Source organism: Rhinopithecus roxellana, chromosome 2 (assembly GCF_007565055.1).
Source record: "Rhinopithecus roxellana isolate Shanxi Qingling chromosome 2, ASM756505v1, whole genome shotgun sequence".
NCBI lineage: Eukaryota > Metazoa > Chordata > Mammalia > Primates > Cercopithecidae > Rhinopithecus > Rhinopithecus roxellana.
The window spans coordinates 56,297,406-56,318,293 of record NC_044550.1 but is presented as its reverse complement, the minus strand read 5'-3'; the positions used below and the strand labels follow the sequence as shown (position 1 = coordinate 56,318,293).

Genomic DNA, 20,888 nt, shown 5'->3' with positions numbered 1-20,888 from the left:
GTGGTTACATGAATTAATTGTATAGAGACGAAGTCTGAGATTTTAGTGCACTAGTCACCCAAGTAGTGTACATTGTACCCAATATGTAGGTTGTTATTCCTTGCCTCCCCACTGGCCCTACCCCTTCTTGAGTCCCCATAGTCCATTATATCACTCTGTATACCCTTGCATACTCATAGCTTAGCTCCCACTTCTAAGTGAGAATACGTGATATTCGGTTTTCCATTCCTCAGTTACTTCTCTTAGAATAATGGCCTACACCTCCATCCAAGTTGTTGCAAAATACATTATTTCATTCTTTTTTATGGCTGAGGAGTATTCCACATTGTATACATGCCACATTTTCTTTATCCATTCATTGTTCGATGGGCCCTTAGGTTGATTCCATATCTTTGCAGTTGTGAGTTGTGCTGCAATAAACGTATGCTTGCAGATGCCTTTTTGATGTAATGACTTATTTCCCTTCAGACAGATACCCAGTAGTGTGATTCCTTGATCGAATGGTAGACCTGCTTTTAATTCTTTAAGAAATCTCCAAACAGTTTTCCATAGAAGTTGTACTAATTTACATTCCCACCAGCAGAGTGTATGCATTCCCTGTTCACCACATCCACACCAACATCTACTGTTTTTTGACTTTTTAATAATGGCCACTCATTGTGGTTTTAATTTACATTTCTCTGATGATTAGTGATGTTGAGCATTTTTTCATCCATTTGTTGGCCATTTGTATATTTTTTGAGAAATGTGTGTTTTTATAAAATACACTACATAGTTACTTTAACTGTGATGTAATTTTTGATCCATTAGTGAAACCTTAAATGTTTTTATTCTAGGTATTTAAATGTCAGTATAGTTTATCAAATTTCATTTTACATAATAGGAATACAGTAATTTTTTGTAGTTAAATTATAGTCAATTAAGAATTGTGTGCATTAGTAGTAGAGCACAAGTTATCCAATTTGTGCTATGTTGTGTAAAACTGAGGCTTCTGTAAGAACTCCAATCTATTTTCTACCTTGATTTTGAGAGCAAACTCATTTTGACATTGAATATGTCAGCTTCATTTTAGATCTGCAAAAGAATGGTTAGAGTAGGGTACATATTTATCATTTTGATGGGCTTTATTTTTTAAGTGCATACTAGTTGCTTCTTACTGTGCTAGAAGCTTGGGATTCATACAAACAGTGGGGAAGAACCAGACTGTCCTCAGTTGTGGAGCATAATGGTATAAAGGATGTTCAACTAGTTAGTTAATTACAGCCTACTTATAATCTTACCAATAGGAAAAATAAAATTGTATATGAATCTGTATAGTAATAACAAATAGACTATTACAAGAGGGTTGATATCTGTAGAATATGAAATACAGACTTAAATATGTAGATATTGCCTTCTTGCTAAACTTAAAAAACATCTTACTGTTAGGAAAAGTGTTTATAACAACTCTTACTGTGAGATTCTGAAGACTCACTAAATGTTTTCTAAGTAATTTGGAGTTAAACAGGTGTTAAGCTTTGCAATACTTGATAAAGGTCTATTTCATTCCCCCTGAGAATGACTCAAATCTTCATGGAGGGGGAAAAAAAGCCACATCAGCTTCCAATTGTCAAAATTCAGTTTTTAAAAACTCAAGCCTTTTTCCCAATGGATTTCCACATTGAAGAACATATGGACTCTATCTTCTGGGTAAAATACTTTCATTTTCCTTTTGAATTACTTTTAAGACTTCATCCTGATATGAGAAGTGTAAAATGAAACCATAAGGTATTTAAACATGTACCTCTCGGGATTTTATTTTCTTTTTAAACTTGCATTGATAATAACCTTATAAAACTTAGAAATAATGACTTTGTTTTTAAAACTTAATGCATCTTTTTCCAGGTATGGCTGCATTTATTTTTCCAGCAAATTAAAATGTAGAGGTTATTCTTAGTGTTCTTTCTCTCTAATATGATTATTTCTTTTAGTAGACTTAAGTGCATATTTGTCTTTTGATTTAAACTGCTGACTTAGGATATATATATGTGTGCATATATATATACACACACACACACATCCACACATATACATAATATATGTATACATAATGTTTATTGTGAATTTACTACATAATTAAAATAAACAGCATTTTTAACATTTCTGTAGCTAAAGAAAATGCTATAGCAAACCAGAAAGCTTACTTGTCATATATTTGCAGTAAAACTAATAAACTGCCTAGGACATAACATAGTTTATTGCTGTTTGAGGAGATTAGCACTGAAAATATTGGTCTGTTCTTAAGAGGGTACAACTAATTTTTTATATAAATTGTTTCTAAACTTAGGGCTTTATGCTTTTTTAACTTAAAAAAAACAAAAAACAAAAAACTATTCCAGGTTCCCAAAGATTAGGAGTTGACAGAGAAGAGCTACAACTCAAATAACTTAATTTTTCTATTTCGTAATGTAAATGAAGTTGAGGGAATCTCATGAACCCTTTGTAATATTTTTACATTTCATTTATGCTTTTCTTAGCCTACATAATCCTCATTTACTAAAAGATGACTTTTTTCTATGCAAGATCCTTTTTGGGACAGAGAGTCTTTCAGATAGACAAGAGTATAAGTGATAGAGAACAGGGTCTTTGTTTACTTTTTTTTCCCCCATGCTATATCCCTAGCCGAGCACGTGTAACTAAATGAATGAAGCAGGATAATGAAAAGTAAACTTTTTACAATAGTAATTTTCAGAAGCTGATTATACTGTGTGATTATAAAGGTGAGAATAGAAACTATCAGAATCTAACAGTCTTTTTTTTCTTTTTTTGGAAGATAGGATCTTGGTCTGTCACCTAGGCTGGATGTGCAGTAGGATGATCATGCTTCACTGCAGCCTCAACCTCCCCAGGCTCAGTTGATCCTCCCACCTCAGCCTCCTGAGTGGCTGGGACTACAGGCTTGCACCATCTCGCTCAGCTTTTTGTATTTTGTAGAGATGGGGTTTTGCCATATTGCCTTGAACTCCTAGGCTTAAGCAATCTGCCCACCTTGGCCTCCCAAAGTGCTGGGATTTCAGTCATGAGCCACCCTGCTCAGCGGAACAGTGCATTTTAATGTGTCTTTATGATTAAGAGACAAGGTTTAGTGGCTATAGCAATGAACTTGTAAAAGAAAATGGATGTGTAGCCTATATGGCTTCTCTGTGCCTCAGGCAGAACATAGGAAAGCTCTGACATAGACATTAAGTTGTTTGAATTGATAGTGCTGGGTTTTTTTTTGTTTGTTTGTTTGAGACGAAGTCTTGCTCTTGTTTCCCAGTCTGGAGTGCAATGGTGCGATCTCTGCTCACTGCAACCTCCGCCTCTTGGGTTCAAGCGATTCTCCTGCCTCAGCCTCTGGAGTAGCTGGGATTACAAGCATGAGCCACCACGCCTGGCTAATTTTTGTATTTTTAGTAGAGACGGGGTTTCCCAGGTTGGCCAGGCTGGTCTCAAGCTCCTTACCTCAGGTGATCTGCCCGCCTTGGCCTCTCAAAGTGCTGGGATTATAGGCGTGAGGCCAGCGCCCAGCTGGCGCTATTTGTTATTCATTTTAAATGTCTAGATTTTAGATGTCTAGATTATTCATTTTAAATTCATTTAGATTAAGTGTTTTATTGTTAAATCATATTTGTTTCTTTATGAGGTTTTTTGAGATAGTTTGTATTTTAGTTCTTGCAATTAACATAGATAGTATTGCTGCTTCTTAGAGCTATTTCAGCTCTCATCAATGAATTTTTTTTCAGGAACCAGTTTTTCTTAATCTTTTTCCTAACTTTTTGATTCTACTCAAAGTTGAATATTGATAGTTGAATGTCAATATTTGAAGTATAAACCCTAGTTGACAAGCTTCCTGACAAAATGTACCAAACTTGCCTTTGCATGTTAATGAACTGAACATGAATGAACCCTTAGAAGTTTGCAGGCTTTGTAATTTTGACTTTTTATCTTTTCAAATTATATTTCTCTATATCTAGGGTATTCTTCTGATGTGTCAGGGTCTACTAGAATCTCTTTATGCTGTAAAATTCTATGGCATTCGTAAAGTACCATTTGCTTGATTATTTGCATTCATGCTTTCCCCCGAAATGTTTATAATGTACTAAATCCAGTATACGATATAAGTGACTTCTGTACTACAGTTGAATAACTGAAAGATTTATTTCTACTTGCTAAGTTTCTCTTCTCCCATTCTCTCTTGAACTTGCTTCACTCAGGCTCTTTTCCCATCATATACTGTAGCTGTTCTTTTCAAGGTCACCAGAGGCATCACTGTTGTTAAATCCAATAGTCATTGACTAGTCTTTAAATACATAAATGAATAAATAAATAAATCCAATAGTCAAGTCTCAATTGTCTTCTTACTTGACTTTTTGGTACCATTTGATATGGTTGATTACTATTTTCTCCTTGACACATTTTTTTCATTTGGTTTCTGGGACACTGTATTTTTCTTGTTTTTTTCTTACCGCCAATATGAGATGAGTAAACAGGTTTTCCTCTTACTACTGGCCTCTCTTCAAAATTCCTTGCTGATTCTTCCACATCTTTTCAATCTCTTTATTGTTGGGCTGGTGCAGCCCTTATTCTTTGTACTTTCACTTTTCCGTTTTCTTCTCCAGCTTTGGTCACTTACTTGAAAGTCTGAGCCAGTCCACACCTATATTATGTAAACACTATTCATCAATGTCTCTCAAATTACGTATCCTGTCAGATTCTTTCCTTTGAACTCCACACTCTTATATTCAGTTATTTACTGAGTATCTCAGCTTGGGTATCTATATTGGTTTGAGCAGTGGTAACTGCTTTAGTGGATGGATTCCAAATCCCAGTTAGTGTCTGACCGTAATAGAACATAATTTCTGTTTCATATAAATTTTATAACATATTTCTGGTGGATAATTTCCTTCATCTTATAGCTCCATTATCCTTGGTACTTGGCTTCCAAGAGTGCCACATTCATCTACATCAAAACAGTGAAAGGTGATAGAGCATGGCCAGTTGTATGTGGAAAGTTTTATTGGCCGGATTTAGAAGTTTGCCTCAATCACTTCTGCTTGCATGTCACTGGCTACAACTCAGTCATATGGCCACACTTAATTGCAAAGGAGATTGGGAAATATGGTCTAGTTGTATGCCCAAGAAGAAGATGAAAAGGGATTTGGTGAATAGTTAACCCTTTTCTCCCCAGATTTCTAATAGGCATCCTGAATAAAACATGTTTAAAACCAAATTTTAGACTTACTTTATTAAAACCTGGTCCTCTCACATTCTCTTTAATCTCAGTGTCAGTTCTATTCTTTTATTTTCTCAGATCAAAATACTTGTAATATCATTGCTTCCTCTCCTCTCACATCCCATATATGATCTGTTAGCTTATTCTTTTGACTGTACCTTCAATATATATCCATAATTCAGTGACTTTTTATGACTTCCACTGCTGATATTTGTTCCCAGACATCATCTTCTCTCTCCTGGATTATTGCAAAAGTCTATAAACTGGACAGCCTTTCCACTCACAGCCAGGCTTTTGCAGGAGCTAGAGTGATCATGTTAAAACATGTCAGGTCTCATCAGTTCTTTGCTTATAATCTTCTAATGTCTCATTCCACAGAGAATACAAGTCAAATTCTTGTTATAACATGAAGACTTAAATGATTTGGCCCTCTTAGAAACTATTTGATTTCTGCTGATTTCTACTTAATTCTGTTACTCTTTATATATCCAGAATAGCCTCCTACATTCCATCGTTTCACCAAGTGTGTCTACCTGAGGGCCTTTGTATTACTGTTTTCCCTGCCGGGAATCCTTTTCCTTTAAGATATCTGCATAACTGACACCTTCACCTCCTTCAAGTCTTTGCTCAAAGGTTGCTTTCAGAAAATTATTTCTAAGCATCTTACTTGAGATGTTAACATGTTCTCTATTACCTCCCTTATATTTTCTGTCCCTTTTTTCTGTTTTCTTTTTGGTACCTATTGTCATCTGTCGCAGATATGGCCAGCTGATCACCATAGTTTCATGCCTCTTTCTCTAGTTTGAAGTTTTGCTGGGAAATGGCTACCCAGCCAGAGAACACATTTCTTTTGCAGTATTACAGGACTCAGATGAGTGGAATGTGAGTAGATTACATGTATGTCCTTTCTGTACTGAAGTGATAGATCATCTGTTCGACCTTTCCTATGTTCTTTTTTCATCTCTACTCTTAGCTTTAGGACTTTGATCTCTCTACTTCAATTCTAGGTCTACTTTTTCCGTGTAACGTTTAATTAACTTTGTATATCACATGGTTTGGAAATTATTTTGTTGTGAACACAATGGCTGTATGCTTGAGCTTTTCTTTCATGCCCTTATTCATTTATATTTATTGCCCACCTTGTATTATAGACAATTTTAGGCAAATTTCAATAATATCTTGATAGGATAAATCTGAAAAATAGAAATTTAAAAATTAGTATTGAAGACCCTCATTACATATTGTTTATTCCAATAACTTTCTTACTTTTTTCACTTTCTTGTGTTCTCATTTAAGATGTTTCTTCCCTATAGTCTAATTTTTCTATTTTTCTGCAGTTATAATACCTACTTAAAACTCTTCAATATCTCCCCATTGCTATAGGGTAAAACTCAAGCTCCTTAACATGACATGGTCATGCCTAAGCTGAGGTGGGAGAGTTGAACTGTCAGGTGTAGAAGTAGCCAATTGAAGTAAGAAGCCAAAAATGAAAGGGTAAGCCTTTAATCATTTACTATGATGATATTAGCAAGAGTCTAAAGCCAAAGAAAGGGGTTGACTCCCCATTCTATTTCCCCCCATAGAATGGCATACTTTTCAAGGGTTAGTGTGGATCTGCGCAGATGTGAGAGTCATCTTATTGTTGAAGGAACTTGAAACTAAAGACTGGTAGTTTTATGGACCATGAGGTCAGAGGAAGGGCTAGCAGGGTGGTCTTGGAACAGTCTGAATCAGAGTAGGGAATACTGTCTTCAGAGTTTCCCCTTCCTCTCCGAGTAAGGAGTTCTAGGAAGAGATGCCTGCAGAGGATCTTAGGCCAAGGTTTCAGATACAGACCTAAGAATGAAGTCATCAGGGCTAGGAATGTAAATGTGCAAAGAGCATAACTGGCCAGAGAGGCCTAAGACCTTAGCTGCAACTCCCTCCAGAGATGCGAAGCATTTGCTGTACATCAAGTCTGATGTGGGGAGTATAGCTTTTCTCCATGAGGCCTGCCAGGTAAAGGCTTTGTAACTGCCCATGGTAGGCCTGAAAAAAATCACACATAGGTTTTAAACCAGGAGCCAGACTCCTAAAATGATTCTTCATGATCTGGCCCCTGCCCTCTATAGCCTCTTGTTTGGGCACTTCTTGCTTTATGCCTCTCCAAAAATTCTGGAAACATTTAAGTTTAGCTTATACCCAGTTGTTTCTTACTTGTTTGGCTTTGCTAATGCTATTCCCTCAGAAAGAATGATTTTCCTTTTCTTACTCTCCTGGTTAACATCTGTTAACTCTTTGACTCAATTTGTGGATTACTGTCTCCTAAGAAGCCTTCTGTTACTTTGCATAATGCCCTTCCACTGTGTCCCTAAGGTACCTTTTGCATATATTGTAATTATCTCTTCATATATCTGTTTCTCTTATTGGATTTTGAGATCCTTGAGGATAATGACTTTCTATCACCAAATGACTGAATCTCCCATCTTTACTCATTGTTAGTATTCAGTATGTGTTTTTTATTAAATGAACAAGTGAGTAAATGAGTGAAATATAAACTTATTAGTTTTTCATTCCTTTTTTTTATGTTATGGCTCTAACTTATCTTTCATATTTCATTTTCTTTTGGACCAGCTAAATGCGACTGCTTCCAATTTTCAGACCTCTATACGTTTACTTAAGATCTCTTAAAAGCCTAAAATGTCATCATCTTCTTTGTGTATCAGTTGAAAATTGGCCTCTTCTTAAGGATATTTTTCAAAAATCTCTTGCTCCTTAAAGCTTCTTGATCCCTTTAAAACAAATGTGATTACTCTTTTCCTTGCCTTTCCATAGCATTGGGTTTTTACTTTTCTTATGGTGTGCATTTTATGTCATATAATTTTTTGTTTGCTTATTTTATCCCATTTATTAGATTTTAAGTGCCTTGAGATTAGAGACTTGTGTTTTCTTCATATGAGTATTTCTTAAGGCACCTCAACCAGTTCTTTCCAGATAGTAGCAGGTACTCAGAAAATATTTTTAAATGAATATAATTAAGCCAAAGTAGAGATGGTCATTGAGAACCAGAAGAAATGAAATGTAGCAAAGAAAGAGAGGAAAATAAATCACTTTAGAATGTGAATAATTGCTTCAAAATTGAAAAGTACTAGAAAGTATCCAGGAGATGACAGCAACTATTCAGAGAACTGGCTTCCAACTGTCTTAAAAACCTGGACATGTAACATAATAAGCCTTGTTTTCCCCAGTGGATAAAGAGCACATACCTTTGCTAATGCTTTAATTTATCCAGGTTACAAAGCACAGTGTATATATATATATTTTTCCTTTATGTTAGTTAAAATCAGTTATTTACTCAGTATTTTCCCGAGAGTTTTGGTTTAAAGAGAGGAAGTGATGGATTATGCTGGATTTTTCTTCATGTAAACTTTTTAAAATTATTTATTTAAAGATCAAAATGTTATACTATGGAGGGTTAATGTTTTTTTTTTTTTTTTTTTGCTCTTTTCTTGTCTTCCTATTACTTTCAAAGTATCTTAAGAAGAACAGCAACAAACGTGATATAGGACTTGACTTCGAGAGAAATACAGCCTGGGCAACAGGGTGAAACCCCATCTCTACAAAAAATGCAAAAATTCCCCTGGCATGGTGGCATGTGCCTGTAGTCCCAGCTACTCAGGAGACTGAGGTGGGAGGATCACCTGAGCCTGCGATGTTGAAGTTGCAGTGAACCATGACTGTGCCACTGCACTCCAGCCTGGGCAACAGAGTGAGGCCTTGTCTTAGAGAGAGAGAAAGAGAGATAGAGTGCACGTAGAAATAAAGGTTCTGTATGCCAAAGCAGTGGTTCTTGGATATGAGATTGTTTCATGTAGATGCTTATGTAGTTCTTTCAAATTTGGGGCAAGTGATGGGGTTACTAAAAATATTTCTAATATTAATAGCTTCCAGGCTACTTACTTACACATGCTGACCTGGCACTACACAGTACTTAGTTATACTTATCCATTGAAAAGTGATAGAGCCTTGTAACTCTTTTCCCTTAGTCTAATAGCCTTGCTATTTGAATTTTGGGTGTTGCTAATGCTGGAAAAATTATGAATTTTCTAGTTATTCTTTATTGAAATGTGTGTTGATAGGTTTTCATATAATTTATAAAAATGTTTTGGTTATAGTTAAATCGTCACTTTATGAAAGAGATATTTAAACTCATACCAATATAATGAACTGTCATAAGAAGTATATTAATGAACCTAATATGAATGTCTTAGCCAAAGTAGCCTGGAAAAATTTTGGTAATGGATAGTTCTAGATGGGAGGGTCTAGCACTATTTCTTAGTAACTGAATCACTCACCTTCTGGGCCTCAATTCTTCAACTGTTAAATAGGTGTTATATCTCTAATTTATATGGTTGTTTTGAGAATTAAATGAGATCACATGTAAAATACGTAATAGTATGCCTAATACATTATTGGCAGTCAGTAAATTTTAGTTCCCATCCTCTTTCCAGGAGCGTAATGTAATATACTTCTTAAAAGAGTGAGGTCCTGTCTCCCTAAGCCTTCAGATGGTCTCTGCGTATAGATTGTTCATTCCCATGATTATTTACAACAACCTTCTCCTCCCTATCCTCATCTCCTGGCTAGTGATCCTATCACTTTTGAAGACTGAAGAAAGTCTTCAAGTACAGTATAATCCTCCATTCTTTTATTCTAGGTGTGTTTTAGTACAAGTTGAAAACATAATAGCAGTAAATAAGGGGACTGGATATATTGATTAAACAGAATTACTGATTGTTTCATTGGAAAATCAAATTTACACTGCATCATAAGCCAGTTATATTGATTAGTTATCATCAATATAAGTAGCTTGGGATGCAGGATAAATTTGATTTCCCAATGAGTCAATGTCTATAAAGCCTATGTTATTTATTTTATTGAAGTCCAGAAAGATCATGGATTTATCACCCATAGTCATCCCAGGGATTCTTACTAGCCTACTCATTTTCCTTAACTTTCCTTATTTTGGTCTGCCAACCAAATCAGTCCTAAATCTTGAATGAGTCAGGTCAACTGGTTTTGTTTTTTTTTTTTTTTTGGTGATGGAGTCTCACCCTGTCACCCAGACTGGAGTGCAATAGTGTGATCTCAGCTCACTGCAGCCTCTGCCTCCCAGGCTCAAGCGATTCTCCTGCCTCAGCCTCCCGAGTAGCTGGGATTACAGGCACACACCACCACGCCCAGATAACTTTTTGTATCTTTAGTAGAGACCGGGTTTTGCCATGTTGGCCAGGATGGTCTCGAACTCCTGACCTCAGGCAATCCACCCGCCTTGGCCTCCCAAAGTGCTGGGTAATATTATAGGTGTGAGCCACCATGCCTGGCCTCAGCTGCTGTTTTTACTCTTTCTCCCAGGTTACTAAGTATGGTCAGAGTCGGGGTATAGGAAAATCACACAATTCTGCAGATTGATGCTACATTACCTCAGTGGTTTCCAAACTCAGCTGGACCTTCATAAGCTATTTAATCATCCTTAAACTTTTCCTTTGTCAGCTTTCTTTTGTATTCCCTAAGGCACCTCTTCTAATTTTACCCCCTCTATTCTTTTCTTCAGTGAAAAATATGCTACTTAGTAGAAAAAATAGAAATAATCAGGTCAAAATCTGACCTTTAGTTTTTTTTTCTCTTCAGCCCTGAATTTATTAAAGTACAGAGTCTTACATCCTTGGATTTTTGCCACAGAGAAAGAGATGACCTTGGTTACTTCCAAGTTCATCATGTTATCTTTTTATGGAATCATACCTCTTCTGTCTTTCTCAAACCCTGCTCCTGCTACCCACCTCCTACGCCCAATGCCATCTTCAGTTTCTTTGAATTCTTTGGACTTCATCTTTTCCATCTGCAAACATGCTTAAGTCTGTTCTTTACCTTCTTTAAGCTACCATCCTAGCTCTCTAATTCCTTTCATGGTCAAAATTTTTGAAGAAGAAATAAATATCAACTGTTGCCACCAAAGCATGAGTGTGCTACTGTCTGCTTTTCCTTCCAACCAGTGTAATCAAATTGCTTACAGCATCACCAGTAATCCATGTATCTGTTAGATGGTTTCAAAGGCGAGTAATAAGAAACCTTGTACCACGTGAACTTCTTCACTTAACTAGATTATGAAGAAGTATAATACCTCCTATAAGTGGAAGTACAGGTATGTATAGGCTTTGGGGCAGACTTCTAGCTCCATATTCCTGCAACTCTTTCTGTTCTCTGTCCCTGGATGTGTAAACTATTTCCAATCTGGTTTCTCTCATGGATGCGTTATGACATGATGCAAACGTGTAGACCCAGTTGCTCAAAATCATGAGGTTCATCTATGTTGTAGCACTTATTAGTAGTTCATTCTTTTATGCTGAGTGAAAGAAGCCAGTCACACAATTCTACATATTGTATGGATTTCATTTATATAAAATGTCCAGAATAGGTAAATATGTAGAGAAAGAAAGTAGGCTAAGCATTGCCAGGAGCTGGGAGGAAGGGAAAATGCGTAATGACTGGTAATGGGTATGGGGTTTCATTTTGGGGTGATAAAAATGTTTTCAAATTAGATTATGGTGATGATTGTACAACTCCGTAAATATACTAAAAACCAGTGAATTGTTCATTTTAAACAGGTGAGCATTATGGTATATACATTATATGTCATAAAGCTGTTAGAAAACATGAACAAAGATTTCTCTTCATTTTTCATCCTTTTGGGCATATTTAAGCAGAATTAAATAATGGTACCCACTCACTGCTTTGAAACATCTTTGCTCATTTGTCTTTGGCACTGTTCTATTTTGGTTCGCCCATTATCTTACTGATTGTAAGGCACTGTTACTTACCTCTCTGTTTCTTTTACTGATCCTTTTCTCTTCTGCAATATTCATCCCTATCTTTCTCCTGTCCTTTCAATAGACTCTTCTCTGAGTCTAGCACAATACCTGGGCTTACAATAAACACTCAGTACATTTTTGTTAAATGAATACTAAATCTGCTGACTTCTAAGGTTAATCAATCTCCCTATTTTCTTGTATATTTTTTGAGACAGGATCTCACTCTGTCACCTGTGCTGGAGTGCAGTGGCACAATTTTGGCTCACTGCAACCTCAACCTCTTGGACTCGGGTGATGCTCCCACCTCTGCTTCCCAAGTAGCTGGGACTATAGGCATGCACCACCACACCTGGCTAATTTTTGTATCTTTTTTTTTTTTTTTTTTCTCTTCCTGAGATGGAGTCTCTCTCTGTCACCCAGGCTGGAGTGCAGTGGCGCGATCTTAGCTCACTGCGACCTTTGCCTCCCAGGTTCAAGCAATTCTCCTGCCTCAGCCTCCCAAGTAGCTGAGATTACAGGCACATGCCACCATGCCTGGCCAATTTTTGTATTTTTAGTAGAGATGGGGTTTCACCATGTTGGCCAGGCTGGTCTCGAACTCTTGACCTCGTGATCCTCCTGCCTCAACCTCCCAAAGTGCTGGGATTACAGGCGTCAGCCACCGTGTCTGCCTAATTTTTGTATCTTTTGTAGAGAGAGGGTTTTGCCACATTGGCCAGGCTGGTCTTGAACTCTAGGGCTCAAGTGATCCACCTGTCTCAGCCTCCCAAAGTGCTAGGATTACAGGCATGAGCCACCATGGCTGGTCAATCTCCCTATTTTAAATCTCTAGCACAGGCCTCTTGTCTTTCAAATTCCAGTGTTATATTACTTACCTATTAGAAATACCCGCCTGGATGTTATTAGGCATCTAGGATGTGATTATTTTTCCCAGTCAGGCCTGTTTAACATGTATTTATTTTAATTAAATGACATCTTTATCTTCTAACTTCCATCTTGTTACAACCCTTGATTTCATTCTCATTATCTTTTTCCTCATCTTCCATATTTGACTATCGTGTGAAGTCTTATCTATTCTACCTCAGATATGTCTTTCAAGCCTTCACTTCTAGGGTCTGTCCTAACTGCCTTAATCCAGACATTCTGTATGTTGCCGCCATGTGCATATAAGCCTGATCATATTAAACCTCTGTTGTGAAAGCCTGATGATGTCTCTGTAGACTAGGATGTAAAGGTAGTTACTTTAGTTAACTATAAAAGGCCTTTTGAAATCTGGTTTTAAACCTATGTTTTTCACCTTGGCTTTTGCCATCCTGAAACTGTCTAGCTGTGATTTCTTACCAAAACTTCCTTAAATTACAGTGCCCTTTTATGTTTCCATGCCTTTATCCATGCTATTTCTTGCCTTGTAGTGCCTTTTCCATTTTGTTCAGCAGACTCCTGTTTATCATTTAAGTTTCTGTTTAAAAGTCATCAGTTTACTCTTTGATCAATTATTTATTAAGTGATTGTTTTGTAACAGTTACTTTGCTTGGTCGGTGAATTACGCATAAACCCTTGTCTTCATGGAACTTACAAAACAGATCCTCATTTAAATCTTAATGAAATCCTCAGTCCTCTCAGGCAGGGTTAATTAGTACTTTGATCATAGCTATAATAGTAACGAATCAGATGTTCAAGAGGAAATGCTATATAGTGAAAAGCTCATTGGCTTAGACGTCAATAGACTTTATTATTTACTACCAATGGGTAAAACTTACTTTCGTCACCTTTAAAATGAGAATAGCAGTATTTAATCATGGCAGGGTTGTTGAGGCTTGGCGGTACTGTATATAGCAGAGAACAGTGTGTAGCACAGAGTAACCTAAAGTAATATAGTCTATTTTAACTTGTTATTTTTTATATTGCATAATTTCCTTGTCCCCATTGTCCTATGTGGGCTGAGCCCAGCATCATTCATTTGTGTGTACCACAAATTGTGGCACTTAACAAGTGTTTGGTGAATTTTTTTACATTAGGTATTTGTGGACAGTATAATAGATTTGTCTAAATAGTGAGACTGAGGTGAGCTTTAAGGCTTCTGGTTCTTTTGTTAGAGCTTTAACTGGTAGTATAACACCAGATTTTGATAGTCTCATAACTTTACTCAATCCCTGGTAAAAATTCTAAGTGAAGAAAGAAATGGTCAGTAGGCTAACAACAGACAGGAAAAGCTTGGGATCATTTCTTGAATAATTAACTTGGTCGCAAAATTATATTTTTGCAAAATACCCAAACTAATAATTAATTGAAGATGGGTATCTAGATGTCTTAAAAAAAATACAGATGTATATTGAATAGTGACATGCAGAAATTCCTAACTACGTAAAATTTGATTTTGCGTAATTAAATAAATTATAGATACTCCAGCATGTCAATGTAACATAAAATCTTCATGTCAAGCCTCAATAAAGAAAGAATTCTGCTTTAGTGTATGTCTTCTCTGCTAGAATCCACACAATTGAAGGGTTTTTGTTTTTGTTTGTCCTTTTCATTAAGACAGCATAATGCATAGATCAACTGTACTTGATTTATAATTGGTACTTTGTAAACAAGGTTTTAGTTAATTTTCTTTTTATCTTCATGAAGGCACCATAGATTTCAGTTTGTGAGATAAAGCATTCTCTTATATTGTATGAGACCCTATAGTATCTGAACATTATTTCACTAAGATTTATACAGAATGTGAAACCTTTCTAGAACTTAAGTGCTTTTATCTTCAAGCTGACAGTGCACTGAAAATGTTTACTGCTTTTTACGGGTTACCATTTATTTAAGTTATAACTAATGTCTACCATGAATTTTTAATCTAAAAATATGGAAATAGAAGCTAGTCAGATATAGGAGTTTAAAAAAACAGGCAGTGTGAAAATTTAAGAAAAAAATATGAAGTGCTAAAATTTTCTAGGATTTGGAACTTTAGCTAGAAGAATTTATTACTGACTTCTGTTGAGGTTATCCAGATTTATCAGGTATTGCCAAAGGAAAGTGGGCCGGATTGAAAATGGGAAAATCTTCTAATATGATTGTGTTATGACAGGTTTTCTGTTTAAAACTCATATACTTTCATTGACTTATATTTAAGTTACATTAAAATGTCACTAAAACCAGTGAGATGATAGACATGCATAAATTTGACTAATTAAATAATAGGTGCCAGTTCATTTAGGTTGTAGAATAATTGGGATACTTACATAGCTACCACTGATTTCAATAATTAACATTGTTCTGGAAACTACTGTGCTTTAATACAGCAATGTCCAGAAAGTTAACAACTTTTATATAGTGACGTAAACGTAATGGCTTTAGTTAAATAAATGTTAATATTTCTCTTATGTACTTAATTATTTTAGTCTTTTTATTGAATTTTGCTTGTGTTTTGACAACCAAGCCTCTTCCTAATATGACCACTTTTTCCTACGTCAGGGAAATACTGACTGTGAAACTGCCACTGATAGTGTCTGAAGGCCTTTGTTCTGTTTCCTGTTCCCAAGTTTAGATTTAACTTTGGGGTTCCAGAGAAAGAAAGGAGGCTGAGCATAGAACTGTGGGGCAGGGGAGCTGGGGGATATGTGGGTAAAGTGAGTGTTCTCCTAGCACTTGGGCTGTGGCATTTAGTAATGTACAATGAGCGTTGCATAACTCCAGGGCATGTTATTTACAAAAATTTTGATGTGAAAAGTGCCCCCTGGAGTTGTGCACCTTAATAGCCATGTTGTAGAGCTCTGTTCTGTTACACTTCCTTTTCTGAATTCTTATTATTTGTTTTTGCATCTGCCTTTTCCGTGAGGTCGGGGACAACATTGTAATAATCCTTGTATTCCCACAGCTGGCTCATGTAAATAATAAATAACTGTTATTAAAAAATATATTGGTATTTTATTAGAATGTTTGGCCATTCATACCATGTTAACTGGCTAACTGGATTTCAAAAGATCTAAACTTTACAGTTACTTTTTTTTGGAGATAGGCTCTCCCTCTGTCAGCCAGGCTGGAGTTCAGTGTCATCATCATAGCTCACAGCAACCTCCAACTTCTGGGCTCAAGAAATCTTCCCACCTTAGCCTCCCAAGAAGCTAGAACTACAGGCATGCACCACCATACCTGTCTAATTTTTTTTTTTTTAGCCAGGGTCTTCCTATGTTGCCCAGGCTGGTCTCGAACTCCTGGCCTCAAGCAATTTTCCTTTCTTAGCCTCCCTGAGTTCTAGGATTATAAGCATTAGCCACACTGCGCAGCCTAAAATTCTTACAATTAGCATGAGAAAAATAATAATCAGATTTGTATAGTTGTATCATTTAACTGTTAGAGGAAAAATGTGAATCGTACCTTAGTTGTTGATTTTATTTTAATACTTCTACTACTTCCAGATGATTCTCATTTGTTTAATTCTTATTCATTTGTTCTACCTGATCAAATCAGTAACCATAATGGGCCTAGGAAATAGAAAAAATAGCCTATCTATTGATGTTTGGGTTATATTTCTTTCTAAAAATTTAATAATCTATCAAATTCTGTTCTTGTAGAACATAAAACGTATATTCTATATATTAAAATGGCATTGCCAGCCAAGCTCAGTGGCTTGTACCTGTAATCCCATATACTCAGGTGACTCAAGGAGGAGGATCATTTGAGGCCAAGAGTTCGAAACCAGCCTGGGCAACATAGCAAGATCCCATCTCTAAGAAAATTAAAAAGAAATAGCCAGATATGGTGGTGTGCATCTGTAGTCTCAGTTACTGGGGAGGAAGAGGCAGGAGGCTCTTTTGAGCCCAGTGAGCTTTGTTCTGTTCCCTGATTGGGCCACTGCCTTCCAGCCTGGGTGACAGAGACTCTACCATCTCAAAAAAACAAAAACAAAAAAACAACCTGTGACATTGCTTTATATTATTTTTTGTAGATTATAGTGATGTATTAAAGGTGTGTGTATACAAACACATAACATGAAAGTTTTTTAAAAAGTAGAAACATAATTAGATGACGTATACTTAGAAAAGTCCAATAGACTTACCTGGTAATTTTAACTTCAGTCTCTGAAATTAGACCAAAGAATGAAAAAACTAAATTAAAAAAAATTTAGAAAGATTATAGTATTTAACTTCAGTGCCATCCATAACTTTTTAAAGACTTATGTTCTACCAGTCAAAGACTTTAGTACCTGGAGATTGTGTCCTAAGAGGAGCCCTAAGTAGGGCTTCTTTGTAGAGAAGGTCTTATGTCTTCTGAAGGAAATAGTATTTCCAGATCTAACACTTAGGCTAACCTCTTTACTTTGAATATTTTGAGGATCTTAGTGGAAATGGATATGAGTGAAGTTTGTGAAAGGGCATTGTGTAGTATTAATATAACTTTTGGGGATAGATACAGGTATATAAAGGTATAAGTATATAATGTGATCTAGATATGTACTTATAAGGTCCCAGAATAAGTGATTTCTCATCTTATCCATAATTATATTTGGTCAACAATCTGTTTCTGAATACATGAAGTCTTTTAAATTTTGCTGGTCATGCCATGGTGATAGCTACAAAAATGTATAATCTTTTAATTACTTTATAACCTCTTGGGAAGAGGGTTGGATTACTATGTTAATCAATAAATTTGCCAATTTTGTATCCTCTTTCCCCTAGATGAAGCTTTTGAGGAAGGGACGGGGTAGGGAACAGTATTTCTTAAATGAGAGTGAAGAAAGTAAGTTGAAGACCAAAACCTACACATTCTCGTTTATAATACTGTTTTAAAAATGACAAAGTCTGCCTCATTTTTTGTGTGTGTGTGGTAGAGCATTATACTGAGAGTATATGTTGTTGGAGGGAGCAGACTTAGGGAAACAAAACATTGTACTTTAGACCCAGATTTGTTACTATGTAAATGACTTTAAACATGCTAGTAATGAACCTCATCTCAAATAATTGGGTGTGTGGCCTTTTCTGCAAAAACGTGTATTACCTTCACGATCTGAAATTAGATGATAAATGCTATTTTCTTAAATGAGACTAATAGCTAACTGTTTGATTATAAGTACATTACATGAGAACTTTGTATCCTATATCACCTGGAGCAGTGCTTTATATGAAGAGACTCAAAAAATATATTGAAATTGTTGGTGTTTTGAAACCATTTTTGTAATTCTTTCTAGATCTGTGATCTGAACTAAGTGATATTTGCTTTGTCTTCAGATTGTTTTTAGTTGTGTTGTAACTGGATTGTGTTGGAAAAAGTAGTCCTTAAGTGCCATAGCTTCAGGAGATTGTAAATATTAACATGCTGAGGTATTACAGAGTCTTTATTCTATTTGGACCTTTTTTAAGTATTTTAAAAAATGATTGATAGAATAGGCCGGGTGCGGTGCCTCAAGCCTGTAATCCTAACACTTTGGTAGGCCGAGGTGGGTGGATCATGAGGTCAGGAGATTGACACCATCTTGGCTAATACGGTGAAACTCTGTCTCTATTAAAAACACAAAAAATTAGCTGGGCGTGATGGCAGGCGCCTGTAGTCCCAGCTACTCGGAAGGCTGAGGCAGGAGAATGGTGTGAACCTGGCAGGCGGAGCTTGCAGTGAGTCGAGATCACGCCACCGCACTCCAGCCTGAGTGACAGAGTGAGACTCCGTCTCAAAAAAAAAAACAAACAAACAAACAAAAAAAAACAAAAAAAAAAAGAAAAAAATTGATAGAATATATTTGAAGACAGTATGTATGTGTGCACATATATAGAGAGAGTTAGCAGAAATGAAACTTAACTTTCATTTCTATTATGTGAACAAATTCTCACTTCCCTGATGTATTGGTATTTTTGTTTTAGTCAAACGTCACCATTTTGACCATTTTTTGTTAGTGTCAATGTATAAAAATAAATATTATTGTTTTTCTCCTCCTAATTTTGGTTATTTTTCCTATAGATATTATCTTTGAGTTACTTGATAATTTGTGAATAATTTTATAATTCCTCTGGTTTTTCTGCTATGTGATAAAAGTTATTGTGCATAAGCTTAATAGCCATTGAATTTGACTTCACTATGGTGCATTATAGGAGAATCTATTGTTACCTAATTTAGTCATAATTTTATCATAGCAGCTTAACATCTCTTATAATTTTAATTGTTATCAAGAAGAATGACATCATTTAATTTGACTCAAAATGTAGAAGGATGGATGAATGATAAATTAATAATTTACTACCTTTGCATAATACTGAAGCATAGCGTATTAGAAGGATTGATGGCAGAAAAGGTTAACAAATTTGAACAGCTTTCATTAGCTTTACATCGTCATATGTTTGTGGTGCTGACTGAAATAGGCTTTGTAGGAGATCTCAGTCTAGGGAACTAATTACTTGTGCCAATTGCCGCACTGATGAATAGAACCTCATTGTATCATTCCCCTGAAGACGAGGAGCAGCCAGTGATTCACGACTGCATCCTGGCTGATATTTGATAATAATTTTCACAGATAAATGTAGGTAGGCAGAATGATGAAGTGCCTATCCAAGCTCCATGACTATCAAAGCCCTACACATAGCCATCTGTGTACTGCCTTTTTCCTTCTCACCTAAGAAGAATTTCATTTTATTAATTGAATTAAAACAACTGTTGTCTTTTGATTGTGTGTATATTTTGTGGTTATTTATTTTTAAATAATATCGTGGTTTTATTTCAAATTTAGACAGAATAATGAATAAGTATATAATAATAGCTTTTTAATTTTTCCTTTTTGAGAACTGTGATTCTTATACTTTTTTTGTATTACATTTTGATTACATTATATCTCCTTCTCCTGACCAAAATCAACCAAGGAAATATTTGATGTTCTTATCCCTTCAGCATTTTCAGAGATCAGTCTCTACTGTTTTAAAAAAATTTTCTTTAAATAATGTACTGTTTATTTATGCTTTTTATTAATACAAGATGGTTTTTAATTGATAAAAGTATTTATTTAAAAACCTATTTTGAATTTTTAAAGATAACATCTTTAAAACATCAAATAAAGGTAACTTTTACTTGGGTATTTTGGGACTGTCAGTTGATCAAGACTACTAATTTGTCAAAGCTGACAGATACAATTTTATTAACTCATGAAATATAAGTAAGATCGTATTTTGATTTAGTCATTCCTGAAGAAGTTTTGATTATGAATAATTTTTTAATTTCATTATTGAAACTTACAGGTGTTCAGGCTGTATATCTTTATTGAATTAATATATTCTACAGAGATTTTTTCTTACTGTAACTGAAAAAACTTCAGTATTTTCATTATAAAATATTTTTCCAGCATGCTAGATCATGATTAGTTAACAAGAGAGGAAACTGACATTTATATATTGCCATATAAAATGTCTATGTAATAGGGAAAAATATAGAATTTGAAATGAGCAAACCTTTTTTTAAGAAATACATTTCCAAAAGTATGCTTTTGATATAGCAATTATTGCACATCATATAGCATGTAGTTTTTAATTAAATATAAAAACAGAGTACATAAAACAGAAATCCAATCTGATTTGCTTGAAAATAGATTGCTATTTCACTCCACAGGAATGGTTTATTTAAAAACAGTAAATGGAAAAGAAATGCATTTTCTTGTGTTGTTCTAAGCCTCAGGGGCTAAATGCAATGAATATTTTAAGAGATTATTTTAATTAAATTCCTGCACATCTAAACAGAGTAATATTTTATTATCACATACATAACCATGTAACTGAGATATTCATTAAAGTTAACACTTTCCGGACCAAGAATTCATGGTA

At 35.4% G+C, this 20,888-nt stretch overlaps 1 protein-coding gene across 4 annotated transcripts in view; it reads left to right on the top strand.

The window, feature by feature from the left end:
* The window catches only part of LRBA (LPS responsive beige-like anchor protein), a 779,214-nt gene that overhangs the window by 418,567 nt on the left and 339,759 nt on the right, over nt 1-20,888 (top strand). The window lies entirely within an intron of this gene.